At 46.6% G+C, this 23226-nt stretch overlaps 1 protein-coding gene across 3 annotated transcripts in view; it reads left to right on the top strand.

The window, feature by feature from the left end:
• wasf3b (WASP family member 3b) overlaps window positions 1-23226 on the top strand; it is a 168980-nt gene that overhangs the window by 24401 nt on the left and 121353 nt on the right. For 2 of the 3 annotated variants that reach the window (XM_070892274.1, XM_070892278.1), the window contains exon 2: window positions 15798-15896. The exons of the other annotated variant lie outside the window; for it this stretch is intronic. The gene's annotated coding sequence lies outside the window, so the exon portion shown is untranslated. The remainder of the gene's footprint in view (window positions 1-15797; window positions 15897-23226) is intronic. 3 annotated transcript variants of the gene reach the window in all.

Here is a 23226-nt window from a genome sequence, read left to right on the forward strand (position 1 = left end):
TTAGAAGTGGCTTACCACCTGAAACACTCAGTAAATGAGGGAGAATGGGGGGCTCCATTCGGTTTCAGTGTGGTGTTGTTCAAATGCCAGTGCAATCTAGGGTTTGCCTTGCTTGTGATTATTTCTTACATAGGGTGGGTCTTGTGGTACTCAACCTCCCACAGAAATCTCCACATAGCGGATGGAGGCCGGCTCATCGAGTGATACACGTACAGAATTTACAAGCAAAACATAATATGGAAATTGGTGCCCCTTAAGCAACACCTTATTTTTTTTCCTTCAATTGTCATTTTCATATATTATTAAGCTCAAACTTGGTTCTTCAAAGGTTAACTTCCTTCACAAGTCTCTTTTTTCAATTCTTCACAATCTAACACTGATCTCTTGTTACTACTGGAATTATTACCATGTGGGAATTCGTAGTACATGCAGGGACCTGTGGGTCAATTGGAATTCTTTTTCATTTTCGTTGAGTTGTTAGCTAATCATTTATACCAGTTAAGTGGCTGTTTAGTTGCTTCCGTAGATTGGTTTTTTAACTATATTTTATTTATCTATTGATGTATTTATTTACATTATTTGAAATATAGATAATGCTCAATGATGAATATTGTAACTTCTTTAAGTGCTTAGAAATTATATAAAAACAATTTTTAAAAATTTGTTTTGGGATGTGGGCGTCGCTGGCAAGACCAGCATTTATCGCTCATCCCTAATTGCCCTTGAAAAGGTGGTGGTGAGCCGCCTTCTTGAACCGCTGCAGTCCTTGTGAAGGTACTCCCACAATGCTGTTAGGAGGGAGTTCCAGGATTATGACCCAGTGACGATGAAGGAACCGCAAAATATTTCCAAGTCAGGATGGTGTGTCACTTGGAGGGGAACTTGCAGGAGATGATGCTCCCATGCGCCTGCTGCCCTTGTCCTTCTAGGTGGTAGAGGTCGCGGTTTGTGAGGTGCTGTCGAAGAAGCCTTGGCAAGTTGCTGGAGTGCATCTTGTAGATGGTATACACTGCAGCCACGGTGTGCCGGTGGTGGAGGGAGTGAATGTTTAAGATGCTGGATGGGGTGCCAATCAAGTGGGCTGCTTTGTCCCGGATGGTGTTGAGCTTCTTGAGTGTTCTTGTGCTGTACTCATCCAGGCAAGTGGAGAGTATTCCGTCACACTCCTGACTTGTGCCTTGTAGATGGTGGAAAGGCTTTAGAGAGTTAGGAGGCTTTAGAGAGTTAGGAGAATTCCCAGCCTCTGACCCACTCTTGTTGCCACAATATTTATGTGGCTGGTCAGTTTCAGTTCAGTTCAGTTTCTGGTCAGTGGTGACCCCCAGGATGTTGATGGTGAGGGATTCGACGATGGTAATGCCATTGAATATCTCGGCTCTCGCTTAGACTCTCACTTGGTGGAGATGGTCATTGTCTGGCACTTTTGTGGCGCCAATGTTGCTTGCCACTTATCAACCCAAGCCTGAGTGTCATCCAGGTCTTGCTGCATGTGGGCATAGACTGCTTCATTATCTGAGGAGTTGCGAATGGAACTGAACACTGCAATCATCAGTGAACACCCCCACTTCTGACCTAGCTGAAGATGGTTGGGCCTTGGACACTGCGCTGAGGAACTCCTGTAATAATGTCGTGGAGCTGAAATGATTGTCTTCCAACAACCACAACCATCTTCCTTTCTACTAAGTATGACTCCAGCCAGTGAAGAATCATCCCCCCAATTCCAATTGACTTCAATTTTACTCGGGCTCCTTGATGTCACACTCTGTCAAATACTGTCTTGATGTCAAGGGCAGTCACTCACACCTCACCTCTGGAATTCAGCTCTTTTGTCCATGTTTGGACCAAAGCTGTAATGAGGTCTGGTGCCAAGTGGTCCTGGCGGAACCCAAATTGAGCGTTGGTGAGCAGGTTATTGGTAAGTAAGTGCCATTTGATAGCACTGTCATTGACACCTTCCATCACTTTGCTGATGATTGAGAGTAGACTGATGGAGAGGTAATTGGCTGGATTGGATTTGTCCTGCTTTTTATGGACAGGACATACCTGTGTAGTTTTCCACATTGTCGGGTAGCTGCCAGAGTTATAGCTGTACTAGAACAGTTTGGCTTTTTAAGTTCAAGGGTAAGCCCAACGACAGGTGCAAATTTTGAACATATTGTCACTGGAATGTATAGTCCCCGGTTAAACATCCAAAATCCTTACTGGAACGTGAGATACATTTCATGTTTCAGCAGAAAATTATTTGGAGTACATTTCTGCTTGGGTTCTTTTGCATCATTACAGTATTGTACAACATGCACAACAACATTAATTCAATTTACATTATTCTCTTTCTTGGCTTGAGTTCACCTGTGGTCATAACTTTAAATAATAGTCAATGTATTTAAGTTAACTAATTGCAAGTAAATAGAGTAAAGTGCTGGTCATGCTTATTTCACATGCTCTTTGATCTTTTGTAGCTAAGTTGTCTAATTATTTGGCATTTAAAGATAGTAAGAGAATACTCCTCTGTCATGACACTGCTATGGAACAGTAGGGTGTAAGTTCTTTTCTATGATTCTGAGTGCGATGCATTGCAGGAGACTGCTTGTTGCATAACAGAATGTTTGTGGATAATACCAAGCTATTTGGTCAGGTGATAAGCTTAAGGGAGGTAATGCACATTCAAAGAGATCTGTGGCAATTAAGCAGATGGAGCAGGGAATAGCAAATAGATCTTAACATTGATAAATACAAAGTAACACATAGAGCAGGAAACATGACATGCTCACAATAAATGGGCCATATTTTCCATGAGCAGGTGGTTTATGCGATTGGAATTGAATAAAATATTAACCCATTTTCAAAAGGTAGACTCTCATTCATGCTGTTCATTAATAAAACTTCACTGGTAAAAGTTGAGCATACTAACAAAAATAAATTCTATGGCAATTTTTGAACTTCTTAGAAAATTGGGGTGTATCATCCATTGTTTCCCCTTGCAAGGACAACACAAATAATACAGGGAAGGATTGGCCCACCCTAAACCAAGATTTAAAAAAAAATGATGAATAACACATAATTAAAACATGTGAAGTAATATTAAACAAGCCATGCAGTGCCTAGTTAGAGACCTTCTGGAGCTGTTCTCTCGGGTACAGCAATGCTAGTCACTCCTGTAGTGGAGGAAGTGTGTCCGGGAGGGTGCTGAGCACCTCGAGTCTCGTCGCTGAGAGCATGAGAAATCAAGCGCAGGCAACAGAAAGAGCGTACGGTAAACCAGTCCCACCACCCCTTCCCTCAACGACTATCTGTCCCACCTGTGACAGAGACTGTGGGTCTCGTATTGGACTGTACAGCCACCTAAGAACTCATGTTAAGAGTGGAAGCAAGTCTTCCTCGATTCCGAGGGACTGCCTATGATGATGATGATGATGACGAGATTTGAATATCATATTAAGAGATATGCCTGTACTGATCAATATCTAACTATATGACGGTGTAACCGAGGAGCCCGAAATTGTTTGACATACCGCCCGCATACCACCCAAAAATGCGATTTTGGTCAATAAACACATACCGCCAACGTACTGCTCGGCGGAATATTTATCATTGACATACCGCCAAGTGGTATGCACACTATCATATATGTATACTCTGTGTATATACTATGCTGGTACCACTAGAGGGGGCAACTGTGGGAGGCCCAGGCAGGAACTGAATAAAAGGCTGGTCATCTCACGGTGAAGGCACTCTGCGTTTAGAATAAAGAGACTAAGGTCACAGCAGTTCAAGCACAGCACTAAGCCTCGTGGAGTTATTCTACAGATAAGTAGAGACATTTTAACTGGTGACGAGTACAGATCATGGACTTACACGCAGGGATGGATGTCGTAGGTAGTTTAGAAAAGTTTACAGAGAGTGAAGCCTTTAATCGGGTTTCGCTGGCCAGGTATCGCTTCTACACACACCGCCGCACCGAGAGCCAGGATGTAGCGGAATATGTCAGAGACCTATGAAGGCTCGCGGAACCGTGCGAATTTGGCGAATTCCTCAACAATGTGTTGCAGGATGTTTTCGCGACGGAAGAATCAAAACTCACTGGCAAGTACTGAGCAGAAAATAACTGTTGATCAAAGAATTAGTCCGACTCAGAGTCCGCCAAGGGGTGTAAATGTGAATCGTTTAACATGCTGGCGTTGTGGGTTAACCATTGGGCCCGTCTGTGTCGATTCAGACACTATGTGTGCAAAGGCTGCGGCCAAAAGGGCCACCCACAGCGAATGTGCTGAAGAACTGCGACTCAAAACGTGGCAGAGGAGTTGGCAGGAAGTTTCCGATCCAGCAAGGATCATAAAGAACAAGCTAGAGAGGCGACTCAGCCCGAGGAATCAGTGCTCGGGGTGCACACCTTCACTACCAAAAGTCTCCCGATGATGATGAAAGTCAAGATAAATGGCATTCCTGTTTCCATGGAGTTGGACGAGTCAATCACTTATGAGCCAGAAGGCATTTGAGAGGCTGTGGGGCAACAAAGAACAAAGACCTAAGCTGAGTTCAGTTCAGACAAAGCTGCGCACTTACACCAAGGAACTGATCCCAGTTATCGGCAGTGCGAATGTAAAAGTATCCTATGTTGGAGAGATACACGAATTGCCACTGTGGGTTGTACCAGACGATGGGCCAATGCTGCTTGGCAGAAGCTGGATGGGGAAGATTCGGTGGAATTGGGAAGACGTCAAAGCACTATCTTCAGTGGATGATGCTTCCTGTGCTCAAGTGCTGAACAAGTTCCCATCCTTATTTGAACCAGGCATCAGCAACTTCACAGGCGCCAAAGTGCAGATCCACTTTGTCCCCAAGACATGGCCTGTTCATCACAAGGCTCGAGCAGTCCTTTACATGATGAGAGAGAAAGTGGAGATCGAATTTGTCATGTATTTAACTGTCATTGTAACCCATGTATAAACTGACCTAAGTTGTACACCGTGAGAACATTGACCACTAGGTGGTGAACTTGTGGGAGACACTCCTAACCTGATCTTTCAGGTATAAAAGGGGAAGCTCCACCCACCATCAGCACTTCAGTGCTGGCTAATAAAGTTTACTGGTCACAGAGTGACCTTCTCTCAAGTATGGGCCTCGTGCATTTATACTGTATAGTAAGGACATATTATTGGCGACGAGAAACTGGGATTTAAACCACGCGAGCATGGCCACTTCTCACACACGCAGCACAGGCGAGAGGTACTGTGTTGGTGATGATTGGGACGATTTTATTGAGAGACTACAGCAAAGTTTTGTCACTAAGGAATGGCTGGGACAGGATTCGGCCGACAAACGCAGAGCTCATCTCCTGACGTTTTGTGGATCCAGGACATACTCCCTGATGAAGGACCTTCTAGCGCCAGAGAAGCCGGCGGACAACACTTTTGAAGAGCTCAGTAAGTTGATTGGGGAACACTTTAAACTGGCGAGCAGCATGCACATGGCGAGACACCGGTTTTACATGCACCGGCGGCGAGAAGGGCAAAGCGTTCCAGACTTTGTGGCAGACCTCCGGCGACTGGCGAACCTATGTAAGTTCCCAGATGCATGTAGAGCGGAGATGCTGCGAAACTTTTTTATTGAGGGCATCAGGCACGCTGGGGTTTCAGGAAACTGATTGAAACCAAAGACTTGACCCTGGAAACGGCGGCTTTGATGGCCCAGACATTTATCTCAGGGGAGGAAGAGACCAGAATGATGTTTGACAAAAATCTTGGTTTAAATGCAGCAAATGGACAGGGAGTCAACATTGTTAACGTGGCTTACAGTCCTCCAGGCAGACAAGGGGAATCAGACATGCCCGAGCATGTAGTCGAACCGAAAGGGGAATTCAACAGAGACAATGGCTAGCTGAACAGCGATTCATGCCATCGCAAGGGACAATGCGACCAGTGATGGGGCCATCAACACCTGTCAATGGTGCGCTTAAGGACAGTTACAGAGACAGTCAGAGATGATCGACTGGTATGGACCTTTTGTTTCCAACAACTGCTCATGTTGGAGGTGTGGAGGCAAACACACAGCCAGAGCTTGCAGGTATCAGCAATATACCTGCAGAAACTGCAATGTCAACGGTCACTTGGCGCGTATGTGCAGGAAGCCTGCAGCCAGGTTGATGTACGAGGAGGACGGGGATGATGTAAGCCCTACGAGGCCAAATGGACACTGGGGGAAATCGCTGGAAGCTGAAGTTCAGCGAGTTCATGTGGAGCACATATACAGTTCATACACCAGGACGCCACCGATAATGATGAAAGCGCTCCTCAGTGGCATCCCAGTATCAATGGAGCTAGTCACAGGGGCCAGCCAGTCCCTGATGAATATCAAACAGTTCTACAAGTTGTGGGCGTCCAAGGCAAGGAGGCCAAAATTATTGCAAATTGACGCACAGTTACGGACATATACAAAGGAGACTATTCCGGTGCTAGGCAGCACCACGGTAATCGTGATCCACAAAGATTCGGAGAACAAGTTGCCACTCTGGATTGTCCCGGGGGACGGTTCCGCACTACTGGGGAGGAGTTGGCTGGCTGTCATGAACTGGAAATGGGGCGATGTCAATGCAATTTCTTCTGTGGAGCGAATATCATGCTCACAGGTCCTGGACAAATTTGACTCACTATTTCAACCCGGCATTGGCACTTTCATGAGGACCAAGGTAGTGATTCACATAAACCCGGATGCCAGGCCAGTACACCACAAGGCCAGAGCGGTGCCGTACGTGATGCGGGAAAAGATAGAATGCGAATTGGACCGCCTGCTGAGGGAAGGCATCATCTCACCAGTCGAATTTAGTGACTGGGCGAGCCCGATTATGCCGGTGTTCAAGATGGATTGGTTGGTCAGGATATGTGGTGATTACAAGGCCACCATCAATCGGGTGTCACTCTAAGACCAGTACCCGCTACCGAGAGTGGAGGACCTCTTTGTGACGCTATCCAGTGGCAAACTTTTTTCAAAATTGGACCTAACCTCAGCTTACATGACCCAGGAGCTGGCGAGTGAGTTGAAGAAGCTGACCACCATCACGACACACAAGGGGTTGTTTGAGTACAACAGATGTCCATTTGAGATTCGCTTGGCCACCGCGATCTTTCAAAGAAATATGGAAAGCCTCCTCAAGTCGATTCCAAGGACAGTGGTTTTTCAAGACGACATCCTCATCACGGGTTGTGATACCGAAGAACACCTCCGCAACCTGGAGGAGGTGCTACGCAGATTGGACTGGGTAGGTCTGCGACTGAAAAAGGCGAAGTGCGTCTTCCTAGCTCCAGAGGTCGAATTCCTGGGGATGAGGGAAGCAGCAGACGGGATCAGACCTACTGCGTCCAAAACAGAAGCGATCCAGAGAGCACCCAGACCCCGTAACACGACGGAGCTGCGTTCGTTCCTGGGGCTCCTGAACTATTTTGGTAACTTTCTTCCCAAATTGAGCACGCTATTAGAGCCGCTACACGTGCTCCTACGCAAAGGTCGCGAATGGGTCTGGGGGGACAGCCAGGAAAGGGCTTTTGATAGAGCACGCAATTTGTTATGCTCCAACAATCTGTTAACGCTATATGACCCATGTAAGAAACTAGTTTTAACATGCGCGCGTTGTCCTATGGGGTCGGGTGTGTGTTGCGGCATGTTAATGCCAAGGGTCAGTTACAGCCGGTAGCTTATGCCTCCAGAAGTCTGTCCCAGGCAGAACGGGGCTACGGGATGGTAGAAAAGGAAGCGCTTGCATGTGTATATGCAGTAAAAAAAATGCACCAGTACCTGTTTGGCAGGAAATTTGAGCTAGAGACAGATCACAAACCCCTAACGTCCCTTTTGGCCGACAACAAACAAGGCCATAAATGCAAATGCATCGGCCCGCATACAGAGGTGGGCACTCACGTTAGCTGCCTACAATTCCGCACAGACCTGGCACTGAAAACTGTGCCAATGCACTCAGCAGGCTCCCACTAGCCACCACCGAGGGGGCAACTGAGCCTGCTGCTGAGATGGTCATGGCTGGTGAAGCTTTCGAAAGTGAAGGCTCACCAGTGACAGCCCGTCAGATTAAAGTCTGGACAAATAGAGACCCGCTACTGTCTTTAGTCAAGAAATGTGTCCTGAATGGGGACTGGGCAGCCACGTACGGGGCATGCCCTGAGGAATTCAAACCATTTCACAGGCTCAAGGATGAATTCTCGATTCAGGCCGATTGCCTACTATGGGGAAACTGAGTAGTCATGCCCAAATGGGCAGAGAGATGTTCATCAGAAAACTCCACAATGAGCACCCGGGCATTGTCATGATGAAGGCAATTGCCAGGTCACACGTTTGGTGGCCAGGGATAGATGCAGACCTGGAACTTTGTGTTCGCAGGTGCAACACGTGTGCCCAGCTGGGCAATGTGCCCAGGGAAGCCCCCCTTAGCCCCTGGTCCTGGCCCGCCAAGCCATGGTCACGCATCCATGTGGACTACGCAGGTCCTTTCATGGGAAAAATGTTTTTGGTTGTAGTAGACGCCTACTCCAAATGGATCGAGTGTGACATTCTCAATTCAAGCACATCCTCTGCCACGGTAGAAAGTCTAAAGGGCAATGTTCGTCGCCCATGGTCTACCAGATGTCTTGGTCAGCGACTATGGCCCGTGCTTTACAAGCATTGAATTCCAGGACTTCATGGCAGGAAATGGTATCAACCATGTCAGAACGGCAGCGTTCAAACCGGCCTCAAACTGACAGGCAGAACGAGCAGTGCAGATAATCAAACAGGGGATGCTCAGAATCCAAGGGGGTTCCCTACAAAGCCGCTTATCATGCCTCCTGTTGGGCAATAGATCCCGACCACACTCGCTCACAGGGGTCCCACCCGCAGAGCTGCTGATGAAAATAACGCTCAAAACCAGGTTATCCCTTATACACCCGACCATGAAAGAAATTGTTGAGAGCAGGCGCCAGTCACAATGTGACTACCATGACGGGAATGCGAGGGCGCGATGTATTGATGTCAATGACCCTGTGTTTGTCCTCAACTATGCTGCAGGGCTTAAATGGCTCGCAGGCACTGTGATTGCCAAAGAGGGGAATAGGATTCTGGTAGTTAAACTTACCAATGGACAAATCTGCTGCAAACATGTGGATCAAACAAAAAGGAGGTTCAGCAACTCCATAGAAGAAGCAGAGGAAGAACATGACATAGAGTTTACTCCACCACAGGTGATCGAACACCGGAACCAAGCGGAGGAGAGCCCAGTCACTGTGGACAGTCCGGACAGGCCTGAGGCACTGCAAACAGCAGACACTCAGGCCAGCGCCCAACAACCGGAGCCCCAACTCAGGCGCTCTACAAGGGAGCGTAAACCACCAGAGAGACTCAACCTGTGATCCCAATAAGACTTTGGTGGGGAGGTGATGTCATGTATTTAACTGTCATTGTAACCCATGTATAAACTGACCTAAGTTGTACAACGTGAGAACATTGACCACCAGGTGGTGAACTTGTGGGAGACACTCCTAACCTGGACTTTCAGGTATAAAAGGGGAAGCTCCAACCACCTTCAGCACTTCAGTGCTGGCTAATAAAGGTTACTGGTCACAGATTGACCTTCTCTCAAGTACTGTATAGTAAGGACATATTAGAATTGGACAGACTTCAACACGAGGGAATCATATCACCAGTCGAATTCAACGAGTGGGCCAGCCCGATTGTTCCGGTACTAAAGAGTGATGGCACGGTCAGAATCTGCGGCGACTACAAGGTAACAATCAACCAAGTTTCATTACAGGACCAGTACCAGCAACCAAAGCCGATGATCTCTTTGCGACATTAGCAGGGGGAAAGGCGTTCAGCAAGCTGGATCTAATCTCCGCTTACATGACACAGGAGCTGGCTGAGTGGTCGAAAAAATTAATGTGCATTAACAAACAGAAGGGACCGTTTTTTTTATCACAGATGCCCGTTTGGGATCTGCTCGGCTGCAGCCATCTTCCTAAGGAACATGGGGAGTCTGTTGAAATCGGTTCCACAAACCGTTGTATTTCAGGATGACATCCTAATCACTGGTTGCAACACCACCGAACACCTGCACAACCTGCATGAGGTTTTAAGTCAACTAAATAGAGTCGGACTCTGGCTGAAACGATCCAAGTGTGTCTTCCTGGTGCCAGAGGTAGAATTCCTGGGGAGGAAGATTGCAGCAGACGGCATCAGGCCCATGGACTCGAAGACAGAGGCCATCAAGAATGCACCCAGACCACGAAATGTAATGGAGCTGCGCTCGTTCCTGGGACTCCTCAACTATTTCGGTAACTTTCTTCCAGGGTTGAGCACCTTGCTCAAACTGTTGCACAAGTTGTTACGCAAGGGAGACGACTGGGTTTGAGGTAAAAATCAAGAGGCCGCCTTCAAAAAGGCCAGAAATTTGCTGTGGCCGAACAAGTTGCTTGTATTATATGACCCAGGTAAACGTTTAGTTTTAGCATGTGACATGTCGTTGTACGGTGTCAGGTGTGTTTTACAGCAAGCAAATGTAGCGGGCAAACTCCAACCGGTTGCATATGTGTCTAGAAGTCTATCCAAGGCTGAAAGAGCCTACAGTATGGTCGAGGAGGAGGCTTTGGCCTGTGTCTATGGGGTAAAAAAAATGCACCAGTATTTGTTCAGACTCTGGTTCGAGTTAGAAACCGACCACAAGCCCCTAATCTCACTGTTTTCGGAAAGCAAAAGCATAAACACCAATGCTTCATCGCAAATCCAAAGATGAGCACCAACACTGTCGGCCTCCGATTATCTGATCCGCCACAGGCCAGGCACTGAGAACTGTGCCGATGCCCTCAGCCGGCTACCGTTGCCCATCACCGGGGTGGAAATGGTGCAGCCTGCAGACCTGTGCCTGGTCCTGGACGTCTTCGAAAGCAAAGGGTCACCCATAACGGCCCACCAGATCAGGACCTGGACCAACCAGGACCCTGTGTTATCTCTTGTAAGAAGTTGCGTCCTCAATGGGGGCTGGTCAGCAGTCCCAAAAGAAATGCAAGATGAGATAAAGCCGTTTCACCGTCGTAAAGACGAAATGTCCATCCGATCGGATTGCCTCTTTTGGGGCAACCGCGTCGTCCTGCCCAAAAAAGGCAGGGCAACCTTCATACGCGACCTACACAGTGCTCACCCAGTCATGATGAAGGCTATCGCCAGTTCCCACGTCTGGTGGCCCGACATTGACTCGGATTTGGAGTTGTGCATGCCCAAGTTTAACAAATGCCCCCAGGGAGGCTCCACTTAGTCTGTGGTCCTGGCCCTCAAAACCATGGTCCAGAATCCACGTAGATTATGCGGGCCCCTTTCTAGGAAAAATGTTCTTCGTTGTAGTGGACGTCTACTCTAAGTGGATCGAATGTGTAATAATGGCATCCAGCACGTCCACCGCCATCATTGAAAGCCTCAGGGCCATGTTCACCACCCATGGCTCTGGTCAGCGACAATGGTCCGTGTTTCACCAGCTCGGAGTTCTATGAATTCATGACCCGCAGTGGCATCAAGCATGTCAGGTCTGCCCTGTTCAAGTCCTCATCCAACGGCCAAGCGGAGCGGACAGTCCAAACCATAAAGCAGAGCTTGAAACGCGTCATGGAAGGCTCCTTACAAACTCGCCTATCCCGGGTGCTGATCAATTACAGGACACGACCCCACTCGCTTACCAGGGTCCCCCCTGCGGAGTTACTGAGGAAACATGCACTCAAAACCAGGCTCTCCTTAATCCACCCTGACCTGACCTGATCAGGTGGAAACTAGGCGTTATCGGCAAAACATGTACCATGATCGCGCGGCTGTATCACTCGACATCACTGTAAACGACCCGATGTTTGTGCTGAATCACGGTCATGGCCCCAAATGGGTCACTGGCACAGTTTTAACCAAGGAGGGTAATAGAGTGTTTGTTGTCAAACTGCTTAACACACAAATGTGCAGAAAGCATTTGGACCAGACCAAATTGCAATTTACAGGTAACCAGGAACTACCGGGAGAGGACCTTACCTTCAGCGATCCACCTACACACACCCAATCAGCAACAGACCTATCTGCCAACCACGAGGATGATCTCACCATCTCCAACAGTCCAGTCAGACCAACTGCGCTGCAAGACAGCAGTGGCCCGACCAACTCATCCATGCCAGAAGTGACACGCAGACGATTAACCAGGGATCGATCAAACAGGGAACCAGTTGCGTATCGCCTCAACCTGTAACTAACTCGCATCAAAGACTTTGGGGGGGGAATGTTGTCATATATGTATACTCTGTGTATATACTGTGCTGGTACCACTAGAGGGTGTAACTGTGGGAGGCCCAGGCAGGAGCTGTATAAAAGGCTGATCACCACGCGGTGAAGGCACTCTGCAGTTACAATAAAGAGACAAGGTCACAGCAGTTCAAGCACAGCACTAGGCCTCGTGGAGTTATTCTACAGATAAGTAGAGACATATTACACACCATCCGCCGTGCAGGACCGCCCGCATACCGCCCAAAAAGTCCGATTTTCATCGCATACTGCCGACATACCACCGGAGCCGCATACTGTCCTGGAAAAGGTGGTTTTATGCGATCTTAAGTTGGCGGAGTGCATGGAGCCGCCATTTTGGAAATCGGGAACTGTCAGTTAAAGCAGCACCTCTGCATTTCTGAGGTGAACAGTGATTTTACAGTGCAATTTAGGGTGGAAAAGGTATTTTTATTGTTACTGAGTAACTTATTAAGATAGAAGGCATTTTCGTTCAAATATCATGGAGATTTTAAAAGAATGGGGCTTGTACTATCTCAGCCTGTATTGCTGACGACCTGTCTAATGGAGGAACCAGATGTGAGAAGGTTTATTGAGCAGAGTTATAAGGGTAATGGAGGAGGTCACAGACTGATGATGAGGAGGAGGAGGCCTTACCCTGATGACTGTTACCCCAAAAGTTTGACTCTGTACAAGAGTGCTTAAATTCAATTCAAATGTCTATGTAAATACCTCAAAAATATACAACAATTTTAAAACTTTGTAAAACTTATAACTATAAAACAACTCTAACAACTTTACTAACAACTTTACTAACAACTTTAATAACAACTTTTCAACTTTAATAAACTTTTACAAATCAAACTTAAATTATTCAGTGCACAAGTACAACAAAAAGACCCTTTACTGGCCTCGGCCACGACCTTGCCCCTGGCCTCGACTGTGTGCTACATCACCAATGGGACTATTCCCCCCTTTCTTACTCCCGCCCTTCCCTTTCCCAGTGCCCCTGAGCCTGGTACAAAGCCAGCGTGTAGCACTGCAAGTTCTGTTGCTGTCGTTGGGGGTCAGACATTGCAGGCGCAATAAATGGGGCCTCAGGAGAAACACGCAATGTGGAAGGCGCGGCTTCGGGGTTGGAAGATGCTGTCAGCTCCCCACCCTCAGGTGCTGTCAACCTGACTACTATGGCACGGGGGTGTTCTGTGCCATATCCTGATCCCGTCGATTGCCGCATGGCTTCGACGACGTCGGCGGTCCGCTCCATCGCAGTGATTATATGCGACATATCCTCCGACTGTCGCTGTGATAGAGCCACGATGTTTGCGGCTATCGTAGTCATGGTCTTGAGCAACTCTCGACCTATGTCGATCTTGGCCTGTGACAGACGCACCATGTCCTGGTACACATCTACAGCAACTGACCTTTCCTGCACCAACCTCCATCGCTGCGGCAAAGGTGCTGCAACACTGGGGGTGCCTTGCTGTGCACGGCTTGGTCCCGCAAAATCAGGGGAGCCATGGGGGAATCCCCTGAATGCAGACTCTGTGGTGGAGGATGTTCTAGCTGTCCCACATAGAGCTGGTATATTTCCCTCTGTCTCCACATCCACTGGATGCAGGATCAGCGGCTCTTCATCTTCCTCATCTCTGCTAGTGGTGAAGTCGGGAGAGGGCTGGGTGACATCAGAGGTGGAGGCAGTGGATCTGTTGTCTGTGTCAGTGTGGTCTGAATCATCTGAGTCTGAAAGTATAAAACAACATTTAAAAAAGCTTGGCACCAGGCGAGGGGTCAGGGTTACATGAGTACATAATACAGTGACTTATTGCAATCTTACTTAAATATCCACCACTGCTGCAGTACTGCATTACATATCACAGACAGACAATACATATATGCATTGCGTTACTACATGCCCCCAACATTGCAGTACAATAAACTTACATTACATTACATCAGGCCAACATTACAGTTACAGTTACATTACATGACATGAGGGGACCGCAACACAGACTGGATTGTATTCAACTTGCCATCCTGTGTGAGTGGGTCAGCTCCAATGCCGGTGGTGGCACGGTTGCTATCTCCAACCAGGGACAGGGCACGGATCTCAATGTCACTCAGAGGCTCCTGGGTTATGGGTTATGGATTATGGGTTATGGGTTATGGGTCCCCCCCCCCCCCCCGTAAGTAGCTGATCGGCTGCTATTGCAGATGTCTTCCGCAGAAAGTAAAGTAACTCAAAGTAAAAATCTTCAATCCATTTAACATCGCAGACACACAGGATCACACAAGCACGCACGCACGCACGCACACGCACACACACATTAAAAAAACACTGCTTTGATCCTCTTGTCATGACCTGAAAACATGAATACATCGCCGTAACCTTAAGATAAATAACATAATTCGTGTGACCTGGAACCTACATTTACACGGTACATGGCACACGGGGTGGGGGGAAGGGCGCACAAATAAAATCATTACTTTTGCGACTCTCACCAGGTCATCCCACCTCTTACAGTGTGTACCATGTACTTTTGGAGGACAAAGCCCAGCCTCCCCGATCTCGTCCCATATCCTGTTGTGTACTCCTTTGGGGGAGGCGTTCCACAACCACCCTTCATTAGCTCGGAGTACCTCTCTGTTATATGCTTGAGAAGGGTAGGTAACTCCGTCTCGTCGAAGGCGGGTGCCCTCAACCTCCCGTCCTTTTCGATGTTCCTGCGTTTTGATGTTTTTTGTAACATTGCCATAATATTTCTGTTATGATTTTTGCTTTGTAAAATATGGCTTCTTAGTCTTCACACTTTCGAATTATTAGTTGTTACGAATATTTTTTAACTCTGCAATGTGTTTTTCAAGTAACTGCTCAACGACTAACTTGCTGCTCCTTCTCTCTCTCCCTCCTCTTCAAGTCACTGCACATGCACGGGTGACCCCTGACCCCTGAATTCACGAGTAAAATGCTTCTGTGAAAAAAAAATTCATGCATGCGCAGTTCAGTGCCGCACTGTCCATCGAAGAGCACATCGATCTGGATTGACTACTAAGTAACATACCGCCCGCTGCATATCAGCGAAAATATTTTGAACAATTTTGTCCTCCTCGGTCTCAGCGGTATGCCGGCTGTTTGAAACGACGCACCGCCGGCATACCGCTGAGAAATGGGCGGACCTTATGATCGACCAATTTCGGACCCTTGGGGTTTAATAACCATGTCTCTTTGTGATCGGAAGTTGACATTAGTGCCTTTTGCATATGCACTCTTTCAATTTTTCTGAAGGCAGACCAAGAGAACACTTAGTAATGTAAGGCTGGGTACAAATAAGCTGCTTTATTTCACAGTGAGAGCATATACAGAGCAACAGTTGTGATCAGATTTATTTAGTTCTTTTGACACAACTTTTCTTCATATATTAATACAAAATGATGGAAATGCATGTTTCCCCACTTTAGTAGTTTGCCTGACTTGAACAAAATAACTCCCAACTTCCATCCTGCTTTCTGCTTTTCAGCCTTTGCTGGATCTGGCTGACTGCCCGTATATCTTTAAAAAAAAATCCTCTCTTTACAACCAGAATGAAACAGAGAGTTATCAACGCAATGGGTATGAGGCAAGTATTGATTGTCAAAATAGTCTAACAAATTGTTTATTATTTACAGTCTATAGGAAACAACATAAAAACAATCTCATTAGCATTTTAACTAACTATTGTCTGATCTTTTAAAAAAAATGTGTTAATACATATGCTTTAAAGTAACTTTGTTACAAACACTTTCAGTGGAAGAATGGTCATAAAATCCTGAATTGTAACAGCCTGCTATCCTGATATCAATTGAACCAGTAGATATTACATGTTAGTCTGTTATCAAAGAAAAAAAATAGAAGAATTTCTGTGGAATGACTATTTAGTCACAGTGTTTTCAGTTAATATGTTGCAGTTATCAACAAAGCAAGTTATTTTAACCCTGCATAGTTCAGCTAGTGAAATCATATTTGGAATATTAGATATAATTTTGGGCACCACACCTTCTAAAATGAGCATTTGTAAATAGAAATGGTTTTGAGAAGAGTGATAAAGATAATTCTAGGACTTGGGATGCAAAATTAAGTGCAGAGACTTGAAGAACTGAATTTGAGAAAAGACTTAAGGCGACATGATCTGGGTTCTTAAAAAGCTCAGACATGGATGATTTGTTGAGCAGAAGTATTTGACTTGCATAGAAACATAGAAAATAGGTGCAGGAGTAGGCCATTCGGCTCTTTGAGCCTGCACCGCCATTCAATAAGATCATGGCTGATCATTCCCTTAGTACCTCTTTCCTGCTTTCTCTCCATACCCCTTGATCCCCTTAGCCGTAAGGGCCATATCTAACTCCCTCTTGAATATATCCAATGAACTGCATCTACCATGCATTTGCCCACTCACCTAACCTGTCCAAGTCACCCTGCAGCCTCTTAGCGTCCTCCTCACAGCTCACACCGCCACCCAGCTTAGTGTCATCTGCAAACTTGGAGATATTACACTCAATTCCTTCATCCAAATCGTTAATGTATATTGTAAATAGCTGGGGTCCCAGCACTGAGCCCTGCGGCACTCCACTAGTCACTGCCTGCCATTCTGAAAAGGACCCGTTTATCCCGACTCTCTGCTTCCTGTCTGCCAACCAGTTCTCTATCCACGTCAGTACATTACCCCCAATACCATGCACTTTGACTTTGCACACCGACTTGAACTATAAACTAACAAGGAAAGGGAATACACATTAAATGGTAGGACACTGAGAAGTGTAGAGGAACAAAGGGACCTTGGAGTGCATGTCCACAGATCCCTGAAGGGAGCAGGCCAGGTAGATAAGGTGGTTAAGAAGGCATACGAAATGCTTGCTTTTATTAGCTGAGACATAGAATACAAGAGCAGGGGGTTATGCTTGAACTGTATAAAACACTGGTTAGGCCACAGCTAGAATACTGTGTGCAGTTCTGGTCACCGAGGAGATTTACGAGGATGTTGCTGGGAGTGGAGAACCTTAGCTATGAGGACAGATTGGATAGGCTGGGTTTGTTTTCCTTGGAACAGAGGAGGCTGAGAGGAGACCTCATTGAGGTGTATAAAATTATGAGGAGCATAGATATAGTGGATAGAAAGGGCTTATTTCCCTTAGCAGAGGGGTCAATAACCAGGGGGCATAAATTTAAAGTAATTGGTAGAAGGTTTAGAGGGGATTTGAGGGGGAACTTCTTCACCCAGAGGGTCATGGGGGTCTGGAACTCGCTGCCTGAAAGGGTGGTAAAGGCAGAAACCCTCACCACATTTAAAAAGTACTTGGATGTGCACTTGAAGTTCTGTGGCCTTCAGGGCTACGGACCTAGAGTAGGAAAGTGGGATTAGGCTGTATAGCCTCATGTTGGACGGCACGGACACGATGGGCCTGCTGTTAATTTCTATGATTCTATGATAAACATAGAACTTGTGGACAGAGGTTTAAGATTACCAAGTCTAATGCAAGATTTGTGATTTGAATAAATTATAGTTCTCACAGAATAAGTGAGACGTTTTGGATTCACTGGGACTAGTTCTGGATTGCCCTGGTAAAGAGCAGGCACAGATACAACAGTTTCCTTCTGTGCTATGATCTTCTATAGATTTATGAATAGTCTTCCGCCAAAAGCAGTTGATCACAGAATCATAGAATGATTGGCCTCATTCTGTGCTGTTATCAGCCCGTCAAGCCCGTGCCAGCTCTCTGCAAGGGCAATTCAGCTAGTCCCACTCCCCCGCCCTTTCCCCATAGCCCTGCAAATTGTTTTCCTTCAGGTACTTATCCAATTCCCTTTTGAAAGCCACAATTGAGTCTGCCTTCACCTCTTTCAGGCAATGCATTCCTAACCCCTCGCTGCGAAAAAAAAGTTTTTCCTCATGTTGCCTTTGGTTCTTCTGCCAATCACCTTAAATCTGTGTTTCTTGACCTTTCTGCCAATGGGAACAGTTTCTCTCTATCTACTCTGCCTCGACCCCTCATGATTTTGATGTTATGTTGATTAACTTCTTTAAAATACCTAGATAAATAGCTGGCTGACATTGGGTTGGAAGCTTAATAGGTTAGCTATAGGCATATGATTTAACAGTGTAACTATTTGTACTGCACTTTTTTTGACAGACTCCGCTCAGGCCCCGACTCTCCGCCCGCTCAGGCACTGGCTCTGACTCTCTTAGCCCGCTCTGATCCCTCTTGGGGGGCCGAGAGCAGCGGCCGGGGGGTGGCAGAGAGCGGCGGCCAGCGGGGTGGGGGGGGCCGAAAGCGGCAGCCGAGGGGGTGGCTGAGAGCGGCGGCCAGGGGGGGCCGAAAGCGGCGGCTGGGGGGGGGGGGGGAGTGGCCGAGAGCGGTGGCCGGGGGATGGCCGAGAGCGGCGGCCGGGAGGTGGCCGAGAACGGCAGCCGAGGTGGGGGGGGGGGGGGGGGGGCGGGGAGGGAGGTGGCCGAGAGTGGCGGCCGGGGGGCCGAGAGAGAGACTGGGAAAGAGAGTGCGAGAGGCTGGGGGAGAGTGAGAGAGCTGGGGAAGAGTTTGGGGGAAAGTGACTGGGGGAGAGAGTAAGAGTGAGTGAGACTGGGAGAGAGAGAGAGAGAGAGAGAGACTGGGGCGGGGGGAGAGACTGGTGGAGAGAGAAAGAGAGAGAGAGCGAGACTGGGGGGGGGAGGGGAAGGGGGGAGAGACATGGGTGGGGGAGGGGTGCGATCAGAGGCGAGAGAGGGAACTCGAGGAAGACGGATCACGTTCTTCCAACCCCTTACAAGGGACATTGTTGAAATGGATGATATCCAGAAGTCACGACACTGTCGCTATTCACTTCATCCCCAATAAACCTGTTAACAATCCATGCACAATGTCTGCCAATCCATACACGTGGACTGAGGTAAGGCACTTCGGCTGGGGGAGGCATGCATTTGGACGGGGGTAAGGCACTTGTTGTCTTCTGGGGAGCTCTGTCCTCTGTCGCTTCAGGAAGTCAAAGTGGATCGAGTTACAATTTACAAAGTCATTGAGACCTTGGGATGGGCGATTCCAGTTACACATTCCTGTGAAACTTCACGGTGTGGCTTATCCTCCAAGGGGACCAATCATAGATAAAGGGTGGAGCATGGTGGCCATTTTTGCAGTACAAATAAGTGCATCCATGATTTAACGGTTCCTGCGCAGCTGGAATCAAGGATTGGCGAGGAGGAGGTAGGTGTCATTTATGCAAGGCAATCGTCCAGGGCGAAATAGTGAAGATATGGGATATTCCTGAGTTTCATTTGATTGCCTTTATGGATCTGATCAAAAGTATTTAAGCAGAAGTTTTCCCCAGGAGCATGGAGAAATAGGGTATATGGTGTGTAGAAGGACGAGGGTTGGTGTATCAAATGGACCACTTCTGTGATTTCTTAATTTCCATGATTTCCCCCATTAGCCAGACCATGAGAAAAGGCCCCAAACAAGACGGGAAAAAAATGAGTCAAGTTGTGGCACTCTTGTGTAGCTGTTTCAGCGAGACACGGGCAGAGACTAGTGGATAGGTAATCTATTTGTCATCCTCATTGGGAGATTGCAGATGTAGAAGAAAAGTAAAGTTCAAATGTGGGAAGTGAGAAATAAAAAGAGACAGAGATATAATTTGTCTGTTTTATTAATGTTAGCACTAGTTTACCAGCTGAGGCCAATAAATGTAGCGATTTGATTATGAAAGTGGTGGTGTGTTATTTATCATGATCTGTACAAAAGTCTGTTTCAAAACTCTTGTCAAAAGTGATTAAATGTTCCAGGACATTCTAATATTTGTAATTTAAAAAAAATGACATTAGATAGAAAGTTTTATGATATAAAAATGCATATTTTACAAAATCTTACATTTATGTAGCACCTTTAACGTAGTAAAACGTCCCAAGGCTCTTCACAGCAGTGTTATCAGATAAAATTTGACACCAAACTACATGAGGAAATATTAGGGCAGGTGACAAGGTCGGTTTTAAGGAGCATCTTCAAGGAGGAGAGAGAGGCAGAGAGGTTTATGGAGGGAATTCCAAAGCTTAAGGCCTAGATAGCTGAAGGCACGACCGCCAATGGTGGGGCGAAGGACAAGAGGTTAGAGTTGGAGGAACGCTGCGTTCTCTGAGGGTTGCAGGGCCGGTAGGAGGTTACTGAGATAGGGAGAGGCCAAGGCCATGGAGGGATTTGAACACCAGGATGAGAATTTTAAATTTGAGGCATTGGTGGACAAGGAGCCAATGTAGGTCAGTGAACACAGGGGTGATGGATGAGCAGGACTGATTGCAGATTAGGATACAGGCAGCAGAGTTTTGATGAGCTCAAGTTTATGGAGAATGGAAGATGCATGATTGGTACAAGTGAAATGAAGAATACTATATGTTAAAGAAATATGCTATGATCTTCATATTATTCAGCAATAAGCATGAACTTTTGGCCTCGCTTGGGTAGTAAAGAAGAAGTGAATCTCAATTATGAACTCAAGGTGCGAATGCAAAACCAAATTGACACCCTAAAAAGGTCTAAATTTAGCAATTCTGAGTTTATGCACAAGCAGTTGTTTGAAAATAGGGAAGCTGCACTTTTGGTCTGTTGAGGCAGCCTACCTGCAGCTGCGGGGGAGGGGGGTTGCTAGCGCTGTTGGGGAGGGTTTAAACTAGTTTGGAAGGGGGGTGGGAACCTGAGAATAGATTCAGTAGGGAGGGAAGTAAAACTGTAATTGGAAAGCAAGAATGCAGAAAGTGAATTTGAAGAACAGAGGAAACAAGGGCTAGAAAGTAATCAACAAGGAGGTCTGGCTGTAATAAATGGTATATACTTCAATGCAGGGAGTAGAGCGAATAAGGCAGATGAGCTGCGAGCACATCTTGGGAGTATGATATTATAGCTATTACAGAGACATGGCTAAAAGAGGGGCAGGTATGGCAGCTCAACATTCCTGGTTCCAGGATTTTCAGACGGGACAGAGAGGGAAGTAAAAGTGGGGGGGTTGTGGTATTGATTAAAGAAACTATTACAGCTGTGAGGAGGGATGATATGTTAGAACGATCATCAAACGAGGCCATATGGGTCAAACTGAAAAACAAAAAAGGGGTGATCACACTGCTGGGAGTGTACTATAGACCCCCAAACAGTGAGAGGGAGATAGAAGAGCAAATATGTGGCACATTTCTGAGAAGTGCAAAAACTATAGGGCAGTAATAGTAGGGGATTTCAACAGCTGGGACAAAATTAGCGTGAAGGGAGAGAGGGTGCGGAATTCCTAAAATGCATTCAAGCCCAACACGGCAGGAGGCGGTTCTGGATTTAGTTTTAGGGGATGAAGCTGGGCAGGTGGAAGGGGTATCAGTGGGAGAGCATTTAGGTGCTAGTGACCATAATTCAGTTAGATTTAAGGTAGTTATGAAAAAGGACAAGGATAGCCCATGAATAAAAGTTCTAAATTGGGAAAAAGCCAACTTTGCTAAGCTGAGAGATGATTTAGCCATAGTGGACTGGAAACAGCTACTTGAAGGTAAATCAGTGTCAGAGCAGTGGGAGGCATTCAAGGAGGAGATCAGGAAGGTTCGGGCCAAATATGTGCCCTCAAAGAAAAAGGGTGGAACTAACAAATCTAGACCCCCCTGGATGTCTAGGGACATACAGGGTAGGATAAAGAAAAAAGGGCTAAATACTGCAGAATCTCTAGAGGAGTGTAGAAAGTCCAGGGATGAAATTAAAAGGGATATTAGGAAAGCAAAGAGAGAGCATGAAAAATTCTTGGCAAGTAAAATCAAGGAAAACCCAAAGATGTTTTATAAATATATTAAGAGCTAGAGGATAAATAAAGAAAGGGTAGGGCCTATTAGAGACCATGAGAGTAATCTGTATGTGGAGGCGGAAGATGTGGGTATGGTTCTTAATGAATACTTTGAGTCTGTTTTCACGAAAGAGAGGGGCGATGCAGACACTGCTATCGAGGAGGAGGAGGTGGAGGAGTGTGAAATATTTGATGAAATAAACATAGTGAGAGAGGAGGTATTAAGGGGTTTAGCAGCTTTGAAAGTGGAGAAGTCCCAGGCCTGGATGAAATGTATCCCAGGCTGTTAAGCGAAGCAAAAGAGGAAATAGCAGTGGCTTTGACCATCATTTTCCAATCCTCTCTGTGTGGTGCCAGAGGACTAGAGGACTGCTAATGTGGTACCTTTTTTTTTAAGAAGGGAGAAAGGGATAAACTGAGTAATTATAGGCCAGTCAGCCTAACCTCAGTAGTGGGAAAATTATTGGAAAAAATCCTGAAGGACAGGATAAATCTACATTTAGAAAGACACGGGTTAATCAGGGACAGTCAGCATGGATTTGTTAAGGGAAGGTCGTGTCTGACCAACTTGATTGAATTTTTCGAGGAGGTAACCAGGAGGGTCGATGAGGGCAGTGTGTATGATGTATTATATATGGATTTTAGCAAAGCTTTTGATAAGGTCCCACATGGCAGACTGGTCACAAAAGTAAAAGCCCATGGGATCCAGGGCAAAGTGGCAAGTTGGATCCAAAATTAGCTCAGAAGCAGGAAGCAAAGGGTAATGGTTGATGGGTGGGGTGGGGGGTTGTGACTGGAAGAATGTTTCCAGTGGGGTTCTGCAGGGCTCAGTACTAGGTCCCTTGCTTTTTGTGGTATACATCAATGATCTAGACTTAAATATGGGGGTATGATTAAGAAGTTTGCAGATGATACTAAAATCGGCTGCGGTTGATAATGAAGAAGAAAGCTGCGGACTGCAGGAAGATATCAATCAACTGGTCAGGTGGGCAGAACAGTGGCAAATGGAATTTAATTCAGAGAAGTGTGAGATAATGCATTTGGGAATACACATTAAATGGTAGGACACTGAGAAGTGTAGAGGAACAAGGGGACCTGGGAGTGCATATCCACAGATC

The sequence above is a fragment of the Pristiophorus japonicus genome, chromosome 10 (genome assembly GCF_044704955.1).
Source record: "Pristiophorus japonicus isolate sPriJap1 chromosome 10, sPriJap1.hap1, whole genome shotgun sequence".
Taxonomy (NCBI): Eukaryota; Metazoa; Chordata; class Chondrichthyes; family Pristiophoridae; genus Pristiophorus; species Pristiophorus japonicus.